The sequence below is a fragment of the Stomoxys calcitrans genome, chromosome 3 (genome assembly GCF_963082655.1).
Source record: "Stomoxys calcitrans chromosome 3, idStoCalc2.1, whole genome shotgun sequence".
Classification (NCBI taxonomy): domain Eukaryota; kingdom Metazoa; phylum Arthropoda; class Insecta; order Diptera; family Muscidae; genus Stomoxys; species Stomoxys calcitrans.
This window is the reverse complement of record NC_081554.1, coordinates 198,139,765-198,154,116: the sequence shown is the minus strand read 5'-3', so window position 1 is coordinate 198,154,116 and position 14,352 is coordinate 198,139,765. Positions and strand designations below refer to the sequence as shown.

The following is a 14,352-nucleotide window of genomic DNA, read 5'->3' as shown; positions in this document are numbered from 1 at the left end:
CGAAACCAACGAAGGTCAAAACACCGCAGTATCAACATGGGAAGGCAGGCCTTGTCGTACGCAGCTCATAATCACGCGGTCGGTCCCGATAGTATAAAACCCAGACTAAGGTTGAAACCAAAGTATGGGCGGCAACGTATGAAAGACGCGTCATGAATAAATTTTTAAAAAAATTTGTCACTGATTTGCCACCCATAATAAATACGCTCCAAAAGAAACTACCTGAACCGTCTAATGTCCCCATCTGACAGCTCAGAAGCAGCGAGCCAATACTTCGGCACTAATGGAATTCCCTTTCTCACTCTGTACAGAACAGCCATGTAACTGGCGAGGAAATCAAGGGCAAACGTCATCAAAACCTGTAGTACATATGTCGAAACAATCCTACACAAAGACAAGCAAAGCAATAAAGTCACCTCTGGCTAAAGAAGATATTTTTCCTTCCCAGTACGATCGTGACTATTCCATGCGGCAGAAATGCTCCATAAGTAGCGCAAGCAACAAAGATCGAACAGCGCGACGACTAGGTTAGGTTAGGTTGAAAAGAGGGTGCGGATATGCTTAACCATTCCGGCTACTCCAGTTACCGAATCGTGGGTGGACGATTCCGGTACATGTTGCCATCATAGGGTTCGATATATATATGAGGCAAAAATGGACCCTTTAGGGGAGCATAGCTCAATATCCTTCCAAACCGTATCGCTAGCATCAACCACACAAGCTCTTTTATCACAAAACGAACTACGCCAGAGAGAAAGTTCTCCCGAACCTATTTCGCCTAATCTCGTGAGTACACTACGCCATGATAGGCAATCGAACGGGCCTTTAAAACCGATAAATATGCCAGGAACATATTTGTCGTTCGACCCGCTCACACAATTCTGCACATGGATTCAGGCGTCTACAGTGCTCTATTCCTCCCGAAATCCGAACTGGTACAGGAATGTATCGTCCTCGTAGCCCTCCCTAAATCCTGTCACCATTATTCTCTCCAATACTTTTGCAAGTACAGGAACCATTGGGAATTCGAATTCTGGCTAGAAAATCACAGTATTTTTAGCTGTCAATATTTCCAATACAGTAGCCTTCTCTTCAAGAGTAGTGACTCTGCGACACTCTCGAGAAATCGGACTCCTTTGCACGATGTTCAGACTCAGCAATTATTATTGGACACTTATAATTGATCTTACATTTTGCTTCTTTGCTCACAAAGCTTCCATAATTGCAACCCTATATCCTTCTCATTTAATCACTTATTTCGTTGAGTGTATCACTAATATTAAGCAACTTTAAAAGGTGTAATTTTTCTTTCTTAATAAATTGCAGCATGAAAAAAAAAACAAACAGAATATCTACGAACTTCCTACGTGGTTATGATTAACCTCTCAAGACGTATGTAGTTGTCCGTAGTTTCTTGCAAATTTTTAATTTGCTCTTGTTGTTGTTGTGATGTAACAAGTTTCGCTTTCAAAGTTTCGCCTTAAAAATCACCAAAACAAGTTGGGAAAAATACGCCTTCGGTATTGCATGATAATACACAGAAATAAAGCGATATCTAGTAAATGTTAAAAAAATCAAACAAGTTTATACACCACACTCAGTCACTCATTCAACACCCAACTGTTCAACAAAAACATGAACGAATTTTCAATAAAAAATATTTTAATGAATGAACTGTTGAACACTCAACGAACAAAAAAAAGGCAAGAGAAACGTCGTATACAAGTCTTAGGCAGAGTTCTTTGGGGAAATAAAAAGAGCATTCCATGCCAAGGCAGAAGGCAAATTGTTGCTTTATTCGCAGATGGGAAGAGGGTAGAGCATAAGCTAAACAACTCACGTACATGGCTTAGCTATATTTTTACTATTCATTATGGCCACTATTAGTGTCTGGCAGTTTCACATGACAGTGTCAGTGTCGATGGCGATTGTCCTTTTGGGAGGCCAACAGCATCCTTGGAAAGCTTTTTCTCAATCCGCAATACAAAGAAAACTACAGACCAAAAAAACAAAAATAAGACTGCTCAAAAGGATTATGCGCAGTCTTGGGGTGGGATACGTAGTATGATAGAAGAAAAAGAAGTTTTAAGGAAAATTAGAAGAGGAAAGACCATTCCTAAGGTAAAACATATTAAAAATGAGAAGTTGGAAAAAGTAATTCCATTCTTTTATTTCCTTTACTTCTTAAAATTTTTGAAATTTTAAATTTAACGTTTATTTGGCTTGGATGTTGGCGACAAACTTTTCCCCACAAAAGCTTTGTATAAGCTTTCCCTCCCTTTTTCTTTTTCAACAGACTTTTGGAGAGCCATTGCTAGCTCTACTACTCTTTTAGCAACAGCTGAGCTCTCTTACAAGCCAGATATTTTTCGAAGAACAGACAATAACATTTGTTGCCGAAGGAAACCACCCTGAAATTGTATTTTGACTTTCGGTTGGTGCGGTCGCAAATTCTTAACGAGCTACAGAAAGAAATACGTAGAGTTAACACAAAATTTCAAACAAAAAATTAGAAATAAAAAACGAAAAATTAAAGAAAAATTATTGCTATAAAAGAAATAAAAATCATCTTCCTTCATTGCTTTGAAAATAATTTAAGTGGCCTTTGTTCTGTGTGTATGTGAGTGTTTTTCTTTTCGCTACTAACATACCAAGTGCTTTAATCTCTGTGTGCAAATATCTAAGAATCCTAAAAGGGCTTTGGGCGAGCATGTCTGTGAAATAAGTGGGAAAAAAGCAATGAAATGTTCTCTGCAGCATATTTTAATGATGCTGAAATAAAAAAGAAATAGTGCATACTTTGAGGCGTTTTCGTGGAACACGCTTTATGGTGATATTTCGTATTTTTATTGTCGCTACCAAGACTACTCCAGTCGGTGCGTGTTGAAGCCCTGAAGGTTGCAATGGCCGCAGCATTAAACACCATTTTCTTTGGCAAAGGTAAAGGTCAAGTTTGTATAACTCTCCAATGGTTTTTTCATGGTGAGTGGTTTGGCTGATTGGTCATGTTGATTTTATGGCCTTAAAGCAAAAGTTATAAATCAAGTAGATTCTAAGAGAAAAAAACATAAAACAACAAAAATGCCGAAAAAATACAAAACAACATTTTAAGGTATTTAAAAATGTGCCAAGAATGGACATGGACCGGACATGGTTGGTTAAAATGCATTATGTTTTGCAATATGAGACTTTCCACCCTTTTCCCTATCCACGCCACCACCACCACCAATGCAGCCTATGCAATAAAGAGACTGTCAATAAATAATGCTGCTAAAACTTAAACTACCCAAACAACTGACATTTGCATCACAAAGTAGGAAGCCTGCACAATTTTCGAGCGAGTCATTACTTATGCCTCCTTCCTGCTCCTGATATACATGCCATGCCAATGTTGCATTTTTCGCATTTCCAAACAAAAACAATGTTAATAGGCCTGAACAGAACAAAAAACTTGTCCTGTTGACCTGACTTTTGTAAAGGTGGGGAGGGGCATGGAAACTTTGTAATGCAATATTAAATTGCCTTAGGCATGTAACCCACTTACAAGGAACGCTAGGCATGAAAGCCAAGGAATTACCTTCCCTTGACAAAACCAAGAAATAGTTTTCTCCTCTCTCTCTCTCTCTCTCCAAACAAACATTCAAAACTACCGCCATGGGAAGAAAACGTTTAAACAAACACTTGTGTTCTATTTACCCATTAAAAAAAGGACGTACAAATTTTAAACTTAGCGGGTATACCTTGAGTTTGCACGAAGGGCGTTTTAAGGCAACAAGCTTTAATTGTCTGTTAATTCTAGTGTCGGCTTGTTTTTCCCCAGACATCCTTTGAGCCAATAAATTAAGAGTTTTAGCTTCATCGCCCAAGTACAATGGGATCAAAACCAGGGCCAATGTAAAGACGTCTCATTTAGTTCAGGTTTTATAACACTGAGTTTTAATGAGCCTTCGCTTGGATGTTTGTTTTTGTCCATGTCTATTAAGTTATAAAGGATATGTCTGCCTCCCTCTTTGTGTGTGTTTGTATGTGTGTAGCTCGTAAACACGTTAATATGCTATTTATTTTATGGCCAGAGTTCATTGTCCTTTAATGAAGTTTAATTGCTGTTTTCAGCAAAAAAGCCAATAGTAGACAGGAGCTAGATGGGAGGTCAATGGGCAGAGCGAGGTACTGGACAGGACAAGACACAACAGTACATGACAGTTTACGAGTAGCATAGCAAATGTGTTTTGTGATATCCTTACTTACTCGCTAGCTCGCTTGAAGGTGTTGGAGACGAACTAATGAACCGTAAGTTGTTGTTAATAGCCATGAAAATGGTTTTTTTTGTGGGCTCATGAGTGACAGTTGTAATATTACCAAGAATGCTAAGAATTTTCATAACATTTTGTTCGAAGCAGACATAGAGGAGATCAACCAAGCCGCCAAGTATGTTATGTCAGGTGATAACGTTGCAGCCTAAAAGTATGCTAAAGAGTTTAGTTATTTTGCCATATAACTATTTTATTATTGTATATCTAACAAGCTATGCGATTTTTTTTGGAGAATCGTAAAAATAAAAGTAGGTTTTCATGGCATTTTGTTTTATGTATGAGATAAAGTCTTGTTTTTGCTTTTAAATAAGCAAACACTGATTAGCTGAAAAAACAATTTTGTGTTGTTTATAAATTGCTAAATATTGTGTTAGGTCAAGTATATTTTTGGTGGCTATTCTTTATATGGATATAGGAAGTCCTCATCAAAACTTAACATGCGACTCGCAGCCACGGAATTACACCTTCCAGGTGCTTGAAAGGTCGAATCGGAAGGTCGGTTTATATGTCAGCTGTATTTGGACTTACATTTTAACCAAATAGGATAAGAATTGCGTCTACCAGATATGTGGGAAATTAAATCGGTTTATAGTATATCAGATTATAGACTGATTTGGTTCATACGACGCATGGATGTTGAAAGTCTAGAGAGAACTCAACATGCCATTACGAGATTAGTTTATCCTATGCTATGGTATTAATAAAAATTTAACACTTTGATATTTTAGATACCCTATAATTCTCTGGACCTGATTTTTGACTATCTATGAGGTACAAGGCTTGATTACGGCTTGCATAAAATTTCGCTCTACTCTGAAGAGGGGATTAAAATAGTTGATAATGAATACCGATAAGATATTTGAGAGTATTTTTGATTATTACATTAGGAGAATGATAAAAGTATTCAACTTGTTTAGGTGTCAGTATAGATAAACTATGGGCTGATTCACTACACCACATAGTTTAAAATAACGTTATACTATAATGAAAAATTGGCGTCGTTTTTGGATATTGATGGATCTTCAAACAAGATCCATCCACTGCTATAGAACTGTAGGACAATACTGAATATCACAGCCTACATTGGCCAACGCCGAAAAAAGGAAACACCAAAATGAAGTAGGCATAAAGTAATGAACTTCAGTATAGAATAGAAGCACAAGAGATAAGCTGTGTGCTTATGCTGACGATCATGTGCACTCAGAAGACAAACTGGGCAGCGGAGCGCAATCTCAACTCCCGCCTGGCGTAATCCAAGTTGCCGGTATGCGATAAATAACTTCATCGCATACGTTGATGTCGCACTCGCAATACATGTGTTGCATTCATGTGATTGTAAGTCCCCTGGAGGTCTATTCAAGGCAGGAAGGATTGAAGAATTGCGTTGAGATTCATAACTTGAGCTATGGGTACAACGCTTACTAAGCCGTTGGATCCAAATCTTGATCCGTTCATTAAGTGGTTTTATACCCCATTTGAAGGCCTTTTTCCCAATTGTAATATTCCTTTTATTTCTATTTTGATATTCCTGTGACCATATTTCAGGGAGGCTGTGTAGACTACTGTAGCTCAATCGACTTGGTAGCATGCCAGTTGGGAGTAGTTTATGTTCAATAGCACAAGGACTAATTTGAAGACTAACTTTGGTGTATAGTATATCTGGTAACGACTTTACAGCAGTGGCTGTTAGTTTGATGATTAGGAACCAAGACGAAGAACAGCACCGAGTTCTTCGTCTAGAATTTTAGCTTAACCTTTCTGCCTCTGCTATCTATGGGGGGCGATTATATGATATTAGCAATTAAGAAGAAGAGAAGAAAAAAGCAATTGCAGAACTTTTTTATAGCTATATCCGGAAAGTTTATAATGCCCCAGAACAGATATTTATACACACAGCGGTAGAAAAGGGTACGAGAAGTACCCAAACTATAAGATGGAGAGTATACTAACCTATTCATTCCGTTTCTAATGCCTCGAAATATTGATCTGCGACATAAATCATACATATTATTGTTCCTAATTCGATATAGTCATAGCAGTCGGGGGAAAAGAGCCTCATTGCAGGAATTGATCTCTTGGGTAACAGAAAAAAACCGGATTGGCATAAATTTCGGCAAAAATTCTGCACGACTATTCCCTCTAGACCTGAAAGAGAAGTGAAAACTACGGAGGAGATAGACATAATGGACAAGCGATTCACGAAGGCCCTGAATGACTCGCTTGTGTAAGCATGGGCAAACACCGCCATGGCGGACTCAAGAACTGGTTTGTCTAGAGAAGGGTCGTCGAAGACTCTCTTACAGAAAGTAAGTCACATCGTCACCATACGATTGCGACGTGTATAAGACTGGCGCCCAGATAGCCGACTTCGTATCGTTGTCGGATTACCAAAGCGGGAGTCGTGGGATCGAATTCCACAATGGACCCAAAATTGTCTAAGTGAGTTTAGTGGTGAAGACTCTAGAGAGGTTGATAGAAACATAAAGGGCAAAGATCACTGTAGATCGCCAGCATATAATATGGGCAAGTCCACTGAAACAGCCCCGCACCACCTAGTCGGCTACATCGAAGGCTTTCTCGCTATCAAGGAATATACAATGGTAGCAATTCTTGAATTGACGCCAATCATAGAAGCTGGAGTTCAAGACATCAACACTACCGTAAGAACATTATTTAATAACTAAAATATGCGTTACGACATGCTGAGGTCTGAAGATCTACAAAGAAAAGTTAGCAGAGTTGGTGGTTAAAACAGCGTGTCATGCACTGGATATATACCGCAATTGTCAGATCTATAATGCTATGTGGTATTGTAATCTAGTGAACGGCACTTCAAAAATCCACCTACTGTTCAATACTCAGCCTTATCCAAGGGATGGCTTGTTTGTGCATCACAACCGCACTGAGGACGACACCATCTGATGCACTGAATTTAATTCTACAACTAATGCCACCAGACATTGTGGCTAGACAAATTGCTGCAACCACTACTGTGAGGCTAAAGGAGCTTTCTCTTTTTTCATGTGGTGGCTACGGACACAGTGTCATCCTTGGTACCATGGCCGATGTTCCACGCAGTGTAAATTACAAATTGCCTGAGCCGATTTTTGATAAAAAGTTCTGTACCACTATTCCTGATAGAACCGCTTGGAACTACAGTATCCCTGCTAATAGAAGTTACATAGATTTCTATAAGGATAAATCCAGGCGAGCTTTGGGTGTTCTCTAAAGCACTAGGACTGGTCATATCGAGAAAGTTACCCGATCACTGTAGTGTGTATCAAGCGGAGATCCTTGCAATTAAAGAAGTGGTAGAATGGCTAAGATATAAGGTCATAACAGCGATTGGCATAAATATATTCCCAGTCAGGCAGGCAGCAATTAAATCCCTGGAGAACATATATCTGAATTTAAAAATCGCCCTCGACTGCCGACCTCGATTTTACAATGGAATGGCTGAACAGTTTAAAATTCACCTGTTCTGGGTACCGGGCCACAGAGGTATCCCAGGGAATCAGGCCCAAAGGGCAACAAATGACATATGTTCACAAAGGGGAACATTCAGGTATGCCCAATATGTCTAGTAAGCCTCAGTATCTCCTTACGGTCATCCAATCAATAAACAATTTGATGTCGTTGAGCATGTCTATAAATTTTGGGTAATCCTATTTAGGACTGAATGCATAAATCAAAGGAGACTTAAAGAAAACAATCATTTCTAAGCTCTTTTGTCTCTACCTCAATAGCAATTGGCATAATTCAAGCATTCTGAGAGCATACTTTAAGGATACATGGTCAGTGTGTCTATAACTAAACAACATCTGTGTTGTATACTTTAAGGCTTTAGCATGAATTTTATTTGTTTTGTGTGGTAAGGAAAACATGTAAAGTTCCTTCCTCGGCCTAATCTTTGCAAATTTTCTCCTCTTCTAGATTTTGCAGCCGCATTACCAAATTCCAAAACATTTCCACCTACTGCGGTGGCTTAAGTGATTATCATAAAAGTTCTCGGGTCCATATACTTTGCGAAAAAGGAAACATCCTGTTGCTGAGTTGTAGCATTTAGTCTTTCTCCTACTGCTGCTGCCGCTACTCTTGTTGTTCCTTTCGGTGTTTTATTACAACATCTGTCTGTAAATATTTTATTGCTATTTTTTGCCGTCGTTTGTCGTGACGTACATTTTCAGCTTGTTTGCTGTGAACACTCCTGCCTGGTGTTGAGATGGTGAAATGTTTCCCATCTTTTTTGTTTTTAGTTTGTTTTGCCGCCCTCTTAAAATGAGTTTGTTTCTGAGTGTATTTTATTTTGCTTCTTTCCATTTTTTTTTTGTTTTGGTATGCTATACTTGGCTTTGGGGAATTTTGTTTATTTATTGCTTTATTTCTATTTTATGCTTTGCGATTTTTTACCAAGTTCATCTTCAGTGGAAGCAGTTCTTGTTGCTGGCGTTTTTGAATTTGTTTGCACTCATACATGCTTATTATTTATGTATGTCTATACATTTGCACAAACAAAAAGTTACAACAAAACACATGTGAGAGCTTTTAATATTGAAAAAACGGCGAACAAAAAAGTCAATATATTAGTCTCTGGAGTGATTTGTAAACAAAGATTTGCCATCAGATATGAAGGACTTCAGCAACAACAACAAAATATAAAGCAAGGATTTCCAAAGTATGAATGTGTACAACGCCACTTTTTTAGTTGAAATTTTGCTTAAAATTGAGCAATTTAAGAGCTAAAAAGTAAATATTTCACCATGGTATATTAATGTACAAGAATTGCGTGCCTTAAAGTATGCAATGCTTTTAAAGCGCCCTCTTTGACCTTTTCACATACACATACGAGTACATAAGTTAATCAACTTAATTACATATTTTCGCTTAATTTCCTCTATTCAAAACAAAACCAATGCACCATCAACGTAAATTGACTTGAGCATGCCGAGTATTGCCTCCCACTGTTCCCTTTCAAATTATCCACCCCCACCTCTCTCCTTGTGTGCTAAACTATAAATATTCCTTCTATTATCCTTAATTTAAGACACTTCCTTCCTCTTTACTAAATGAATTTCCAAACAATATGACGTCATTATTTAATACTCCATTGCCTGCTGTCTACGACTCACAACATAGTGAGCACGAGAACAATAAAAATGTTATGTGATTTCTTTTGCCCTCTATTCGTTTGGACGTGGACGTGGACGTGTGTTTGGGATACAATATTTGCCGGACAGCATAGAACATGAAGAGAGAGAGACAGAGGGATTTTTCGAAAAGATGATACATTTTGATTATGGGCTCCAAACATCATGCGAGTTGTACAAATGTTTGTTGTTATGCGGTTTGTGGGGGGTGTTGCTATTGTGGTGGCAGCTTTGTTGTTGAATTAGTCAAAAAATGTGCACGAACAATAGACACAAAGTCAGTTGGGTCAGGCACAACATCATGACAGACAATTGGCAGGACTTTTCAACCGGAGCATAGGAAAGGAAGTCGTAAAACATTTGCAACTGCCTAGAAAGTGCGACGTTGTGTCGTAAATTCTTTTAACAAATAAGAGCAAAGCATTTCGTAATTGAATATTTATTGCCCAACGTTTTCTGCTTTGGGTAACTTTCGAGAGGAATTTAATTCAATCTTTAAAACTTTATAAATGCTAAAGGTTTGTTTTGACGAAGGCAATACGTTTAATAGAGCCCTAAGGCGAAAATAGGCAAAAGCTTTAAAATATTTAATATTAAGTGCCCAAAGTTAGGCAATATAAATGAGTATTTACAAGGCCCAAAAATAGGCTTTGATTTCGCAAGTTATGCATATTTACTCTGGTTTTGCATGGGTTAAATTGTCAATTGGTTTGAGCTTTTACTAATACAGTATAATGAAATTTACGAACCGAAAACCAAAAAGATTTGATTATATAAAAGTAAAAAAAAAAATATTAAAATTAACTAAGCTTCGTATAGGGCCCAAGACGCATAAGTAACTATATTCTCTTACGTGAATTTATAAAATTTTCTTAGAACTTTTATTAGTGGTACAAAATTAAGCATCAGTTTTGGGACATACCATCCTAGTATAAAATGTTTGGGGACATGCTCTACAAAAAAGCCTTTTCAATGTTTTATTCAATTGGGAGATGGAAAGTCACAGTTGAGTTAGAATGGCATTTGATTCCACAATCCTATAATTCATATTTCATATACACTTCAATAGGTTTGGGGACATGCTTTACAAAAACAAGTGTTAAGAATCTTATGTACCCTTCACCATTGATTGCATGGGAGAGGTTCTTTGAGTGACTTTTTGAAATATATAGGAGTTCTACGATATCAAGTTATGGATTAATATGGGCTATACTTGTCATGGAGAACAAGTTATAAGAAAATACCACGTTTAAAATTTTAGACAAATCGGATAAATATTGCGCCCTCTAGATGCCAAGAAGCCATATCAGGCGATCGGTTTTTACTTACTTACCGAGAGACTCTTTCCTATTCATACTGAGGAACGTGTACCAGCAAGTGCCATCCGGCAATTTTATAAATTTTACAGGGATACCAAACTCAGACATGGCTTGACATATCTTTAAATGTATAGGGCTGCCGAAACCGGCCCCGAAGACAAAGTGGGCGTTCATATTTTCCAGTATTTGGCGTAGTGTAAATATTTTGTCCATGGTGGATTTACCAGGTCTAAAGTCACACTGATAGGGCCAATTTTCTCATTGCCTTAAGATTTTAATCTTTCAAACAGTACGCTCGAGAGTATCTTGAATGGGAAGCAGACTTATTCTTCTTTTCTTATGTACGGGACATAGTATGCTGAGGTTCTAATCATCGGGTATTTGTTCAGCTTTCATCAAGTAGTTGGGTCAGTCGAGTGGAGTATGCAGTTGCCTTTTTCTGGATGCATTGGTAACTCTTGCAATGCTTCTGGCTGATCTTCACTCCCCAAACGACAATTCTGCTTTTTTACGTAGCCATTGAGCCAAAAATGAGAGCGATGATCTTTCTTAACAGTGCACACATTTTGATAAAAAAATTCAATAATTTGCAAGCGTTGTTCGTTTTTAAGACGATTCATGGTTCAATTATAGACCAAACCTGAAGATGTTTGACAGTGAAGCAAAACACGTAACGTGCGTAAGCTGTTTGAACTAGTGTTGCCAAAAAGATAATGTCTAAAAAATCACCCTTTATCGGTCGTTATCTCGTGAAGGCTAAATTTTCCGACTGTTGAACCAAAGATATTTTCCTTCCCTTTAATCCTTTCCTTCCCTTTAATATCATGGGCGGGGCAGCGGTCGTATTCTCGATCTAGGCGGTCGTAAAAACTATCCTTGGCCTGCTCGTCCTTGTCTCCCGTCAGGGCATGTTCATGTTAAGGCTTATGTTGAAGAATTTGGCTTTTATGCGGAGTGTGGTTTGCTTCCCATCCACCGGTGGAAAGGTGTTTCAGTCTCTGACGTGTTATGGCAGCTATAGTATTTCTACGGGAAATGTGTAGTCAATTCCCCTAAATATACCGGACCTAAACTGGAGAATTAGTTACCTTTCACATGACATATCCTACAGGGAATGAAAAGTTTTAATTGTCATAACTAAGATTCTTAATTATTTTTTGAAAATTCGCTTTATTATTGTTAAAAATTGATTATCCGTTAAATATATGTGCTAACTTATGTTTTCTCCCTTAAAAATACTTGCAAAGTAAACTCATCCTTTTCAAACTGTCCCAGGACCTATCCTACGATGTTACAATGGTGGCAATTCGACAAACCTTGATCGGTTTTTTTCCGTGTAAGGGGACGAGAATCAGGACCGGTCCCTATCACCAGACGGCCTACCCCGTGTCAGGTTTGGGACCAGTCCTATTTCCCGTAGGGATATCTCGGCACTGTTTGATGTTGTTGTGACTCCATTCCCGGTCCATCGCACTCCCTGTAAGGCCGTACTATCTTCCTTGTACTTATCCAATATATCCGCCAGCACGTATACTGCACCTTCTCTATAAAGAGTCCGGACATTCCAGGTGCAGATCCACAGATCATAGTCCTTTTTTTGTTTGCGTGGGCCGTTAACGTTAGGGGAGTCAGTTTACATAGTAGCGAATGGCTTCAAAAATTACAAATGTCTCAGATCAATATTTCAATGTGTTAGAAATTAAATGACGAGATTAATATGCCCCAATCGTATGGTAGAGGATACAAAAATCACCTTCGGTGTGATTTCTGTGTTCGAACATTTTAATTATTTTAATAAATAATTAAAAATTATTTGCCATGGAGATAAGTAGTTCTTGGGTTTGTATGGTAATTTGATTCCAAAATGCCTTCAGGAAGTTAAGCTATAAAAGAATAATTCATTTTATTCATTTAATTTCCCTAGTTATAAATTTTGTATTAAATCCTAAATCAAAGATAATTTTCCAATAGCTCCTACCCTTGAATATTTTGCTTAATCAAACCACAACAAAAGCTACTAAGGTTTCAAACAGTTATCTTAGTTGCTGCCTCCTTCAATCGGATTTCTGGTGGTTTTCAATTATGAAATATTTTGCATTTGGAAATCTATAGAATTTCTCTGTTTAAAATTAATCCTTGGTGTGTCTAAATTAATCTCCAAAGTACAATAAAATGGCTTGTTTCAATGTTGGCGGCTACCACCATCACAATGGTTTCGGAAATCAGCACAAGAAACAAAACACAGACTCACATATTCAATGCCAACTTGATTGCTTACAATGAATTCACGTTCGGACCTGCTGTGCCAACCCACATCCAATACAACTACAACAACAAAAAGTAATAGGAGAAAAATCTGCAGCCAACAAGGATTAAAATGCCCACCGAAAACAGAAGTGAACATTTTCTCATTTCCTCCTCTGATATCACCCAAACTATGGCTTTAAAGGGAAATGTTCACACTCACACCTACAAGTTCGCCAGCCGTCTATTGATGGTGCCCGATTCATGGAAATGTGGGTTGTCTATTCACTTGTAATGAATATCTAAAGAGTTTGCTTTTGCAGCATAACAAGACTTTTGTGTAGCTTTTTGTGGTGGCCCATATGAAACAAAGGGCAGCTTGGCAAACGGACATGTAAGGTATGCCAATGTAAGTCAAAGTTAGTCGAGTAACATAGTTCTTTGGCCATCCGTTGTATACAAATACCAAGTATTAGAATAATAAATATAGTGCACAGCAAACATAAACACACCAACACACACACACATCCACCCAGTCATACATACATTCGCTTGTGCTTAAGACCCAAAGTCCATAAACATTAAGATCGCTGGGGAAACTAAGCCTTTCAAATCACAGTTGCAGCAGTTTCTGCCAGCCAAGACCTGATAATGTATTGCCTTGCCGCAAAGATATTAATACAAGTTAGAAAGCACACTCTCATAGATAAGTAGGTTATGTTTAAACTAGCTTTAAAGCATATGTTAAGGCGCCCAAACATTTTAATTGTTATGGCATACTTTTTGGGTGTTAGTTTTGATGTATGCTAATTAAACTTAACATCAATTATTCTTTGTTGTTATCCATTTACATATATAAACCCCAAATTACTTAAGATTAAGGAAGCAATAGTTTATTTTAAGATAATTTTGTCAACACTGGCATGTGAAAATCTTAAAAGGACAGGGAATCAGATTTAATTGAAAGTCAAATTGTTGTCCATACAATAAATTTCAAAGAAAACTTTTGCTAAAATCAATTACCGATAAAATTTTTTATAAAAATCTACTAAATACAAATTTCGACATTTTCTATGAAAACCAAATCTGAAAAAAATTTGTATGAACAAAAATTGTATGGACAAAAAATTTCGATGACATTCATATTTTGAAGTAGTTTTTATGCGAAACAATTTTCAACGAAAATTTTCGATTAAATTTAAATTTTGACAAAATTTACGATAAATATCATATTTTGACAAAATTTTCAATAAAAATCAAATTTTTGGTTACAAGCTATAACATGACCTAAATTTCAATGATGATTAAACCCGTCATTATTTTATAAAA

At 37.4% G+C, this 14,352-nt stretch overlaps 1 protein-coding gene across 6 annotated transcripts in view; it reads left to right on the top strand.

Moving 5' to 3' along the window:
- LOC106088247 (protein sickie) overlaps positions 1-14,352 on the top strand; it is a 348,338-nt gene that overhangs the window by 190,732 nt on the left and 143,254 nt on the right. The window contains exon 1 of one of the 6 annotated variants that reach the window (XM_059365009.1): positions 2,440-2,940. The exons of the other annotated variants lie outside the window; for them this stretch is intronic. The gene's annotated coding sequence lies outside the window, so the exon portion shown is untranslated. Of the gene's footprint in view, positions 1-2,439; positions 2,941-14,352 lie in introns of those variants that run through there. 6 annotated transcript variants of the gene reach the window in all.